We start from the raw sequence: 3,938 nt of genomic DNA on the forward strand, positions 1-3,938 counted from the left end.
TGATCATTGAATAAAAATCAAGAAAAAAAGTGAGGATTTGTTTCTTCTTTGGTTCTTTAGAGAACTTGTAAACTTATCAAGGATTCTTCCTTGCGGCATTCAAATTTTATACCTTCGGTTCATGATTATGCTATAATCATTGGGTCGGGGTTTGTTACTTTATACTTTTGGTTCACGTTTCATTTATAAACGTTAGGTCGGAGTTTCTTATCAAAAATCTAAATTTTAGCTTTCTTGGGCAAGCATTCCAACATTGTTTGCAGGGTCTCAGAGCATGTCGATTGAGGTTCACATAATTTAATAACTGCTCTTAAAGTCTCCGTGGATGGATACCCGACTTACCCACTTTCTATTGAACTTGGGATAGTTAGGTTTTATAAATATTATTTTTGGTAGTTAAGGACCCAAGCCTTGGCGAGCCTACCATATTTGACGAGTAAAAAGCCTTTCAAGCAATATATATGAGTGAATATATGCTCAAAGATTTCTTGTATAACTAAAAAGATTTTCTCCAAAAAGAATTTTCAAAATAAGAATAAGAGAATTATTTTCTTCAAGATTGACCTTTGTAAAATTAAACTAAATAAGGCTTTCAAGCAATATATATGAGTGTGAATGTATGCTCAAGCCTTTCTTGAATAACCCAAAAAGATTTCCCCCAAAAGGATTTTCAAAAGGAAAGAGTAGGATAAAATATGAACTTGATCTTCAAAATGAGTTTTAAAAATGAGTAAAAATCAAAGAATATGCAAGTAGGCTTTACAAATGATTTTCTTAGTTTATTCAAGTGTTTTTGTAAGGTAATTATAGGAAAATTGGAGATATGGCCGTTTTATGGCCGTTGGGGTGTTAAATTATAATTTATTTCTAAAACTAGTTGTTTTTAGTCTATTTCTACGCCTTTCCCGAGAGGTTGCGGACACCTTGTTCAGTATTTTAGGCATTCAATTTTCTATAAAACTCCAAATTGAACGTTCTTGGTATAAAAAAAAAAAAAGCTAAGAGAACATGCCATAACTTTCATGTTGAACACTCTTTAAGATAAGAAGTTATTGATTAAGAAACTCACTCATCATTGAGGTGGCAGAAACATGAAAGGAATTTTCTATTGCGGACACCTTTTAGTATTTTGGGATTACGTTTTGTATAAAACACCACATGGAACGTTCTTGATAATAAAATAAAGCTAAGAAAAAATTCCAAAACTCTTGTGTTGAACAATTTTTAAAATGAGAATGGATTGATTGAGAATACTGCTCATCAAAGCGACGGAAGAAACATGAAGGGTTTTTTGAAAAACTTGTTTTGGAGGTTTTCATTCCAAAAATGATTTTTACACTTGAAATAATTTTTGCACATTTGTAAAATGATTTTCCATGAAATATAGAGTGCCTAAGGTCAGCCTAAGGTTATATAAGAGCTTCAATTTTAATCAGATAATATGTATGCACAATTGAAACCTAAAAACATTACGACTAAAACAATATAAGGTGTTCACGCTTTGCTCTTTGGATATCCATGGAATTCACCAAGATATGTTCTTGTTGGCCTCATAGGTCATACTCAGTTTTGATAATGACAAATAGTCAAGTATTTGATGACTATCTAGTTTATGTGCAGGTATATAATTAGCAAATCAAATTGGTGGCACAGGAAGTAGAACTTGAAGACCCTGAAGACCATATTATGTTGTATTTCAATTCATTTCTCATTTGGATCTATAATAGTAAATAGGAAATAGTCTGTAATAATCAATGCATTACATGCATGATTAGATAGATAAGCTCAAAAAGACCTAAACTGACCTTAGGTCCCCCATGCACCCATAAAAGAGTGCCCTATTAAAATTAAGTTGATCATTATATGAATGGAGATAACATTTTAAAGAGAAAAAGGACCAAAAATGCCGAAATTGGCATGTTCGGTCGACTGAACCTAGTTATACTGAGATCTTCAGTCGACCGAACCCCCATCGGGTCAACGTGTTGACCGCTTGGTCGACCGACCCGAAACATATAGGCAATGCCCTGGTCGACCAAAGCCCTATGTGGGAAATGCCAATCGCCTGATTGACCAAACCTTCTAGTTCAAAATGACCTTGTCGACCAAACCTTGCAAAATTGTAAAATCGCCTTTGAAACCCTCAAGTATGGTCGACCATCTTCCTAGTTCAAAATACTCCCGATCGACCGAATCTAGACACTCGGTCAACCAAACCTTAAGTTTGGTCGACCAGTGCTCTCAGGTTGGCGAGAATTACTGATGTTAAAACACGGTTAAATTTTATTAACCCCACTTAAACTTTTTCCAAAATGACTAATATGTCTTGAACGTTTATAATTTTGGGGAATTCTATATATACCCCCTCATTTGCAAAAATTAGTCAATGATTAGCAAACTTAAGTATCAAAAATCTTCTGAAACTCAAAAATTCCTACTCTCATTTTTAAGCATCCTACACTCATTCTCACTCACTTCTATTGCTAATATCACTTTGTAAGTGTGCTTGAGTGTTCTTCTCACTAGGCTTACACTCTCACTTGTGTGGTGTTGATTGAAATTTCTTTATCTTGAGAGTAAGCCTCAAGTGTTTCTAGGAGACTTTGTTAATAAGTCTTCCTTAGGAATACTTCATTAAGCTTTTGGGTTTTGCATTGTCATTGAAATACTCAAGGAGTTCACATTGGATTTTGGTTGCTAAAAATATTTTACAAATCTTTTTTAAATATCTCTTGTGCTTATCTTTGAGAAATACATTTTGAGATATTATCCTTTGATTGATATCATCATCTTGACACAAAGATTAAATAATCTTTTACAAATCATTTTTGAATATCTTTGGTGGTTTACTTTGTTAAAAATTATTTGTTGAGAAATTTCAAGTGTGCTTGTGATCTTTGTTTCTGCATTGTGATTGAGACTATTATTTTTACACAAAAATCCTATCACTTACACTCTCACATACTGATTGCATTATTTGCATAAATTTTTAAGCATAGACATTAAAAACACATTGAGCTTGTCTTATCATATCATTTGGTGGTGTATTGATTACATTGGTACATAATCTGCTTAGTTGAGAAGAATATTGGTTGTATGCAAATTTTATTAAAAAATCTATTATATTCCAGGCGTGGCCTAAGGGGGTGGTAATCTTGCCCAGTAAGGATTGGTTGTAAAGGTTGAGGTCAACCCTGTGCTAATTGACCTGGTTGTTTAGGTGCCGCTCCACCCGTTAAGTGAGCTTATAGTGGTAATCCTTGTACTTGTTAGCCAAAGCAACGACCTCGATAACATTTCTGGGTGTCATCTCTATTTACTACTTTATTGTGCATGCTTAGCTAAATTAATTGTGCAGTTTAATTTCCGCTGCATATTTATATTGATTTACTTTATTTGCACTAGATTAACCTTAGGCTTGTGTAATACTACTATTAGTGGATTAACCTAGAGGATAAAATTTGAAGATAACAATTCACCCCTCTCTTGGGATTACGGTAAAGCTAACAATGCTCGTTTAAGTACTTCATGGCTTCCATTTTGTATTGGTCATTTGTGCCTTTTGAAACTTAAACCTGTTCAAATACTTAACTCATAAATAAGATGCTGTGATTTGTCATTATCAAAATGGTAGAGGACTTAAAAAGTCAACAAATCACATCCATGTTCACTCACTTCATTCACATTTTAAATGAGTTGAAATTACTTGATAGAGTTTATTCTATGGATGATAATGTGTAGAAGGTTCTTCGATCACTACCTGAATCATGGCATGTCAAATCAACATCCATCAAAGAATCAAAGGACCTCTCTCCAAGGTATCCTTGGATGAGTTAATCGAGACCAAAAAGAAAAATACAACACTTGAGTAAGAAAAACCCAAAAAGGCAACTGGTATCACCTTAAAATCATCAAATAAAAAAGAAATAGATGAGGAA

This window comes from Malania oleifera, chromosome 13 (assembly GCF_029873635.1).
Source record: "Malania oleifera isolate guangnan ecotype guangnan chromosome 13, ASM2987363v1, whole genome shotgun sequence".
Lineage (NCBI taxonomy): Eukaryota > Viridiplantae > Streptophyta > Magnoliopsida > Santalales > Ximeniaceae > Malania > Malania oleifera.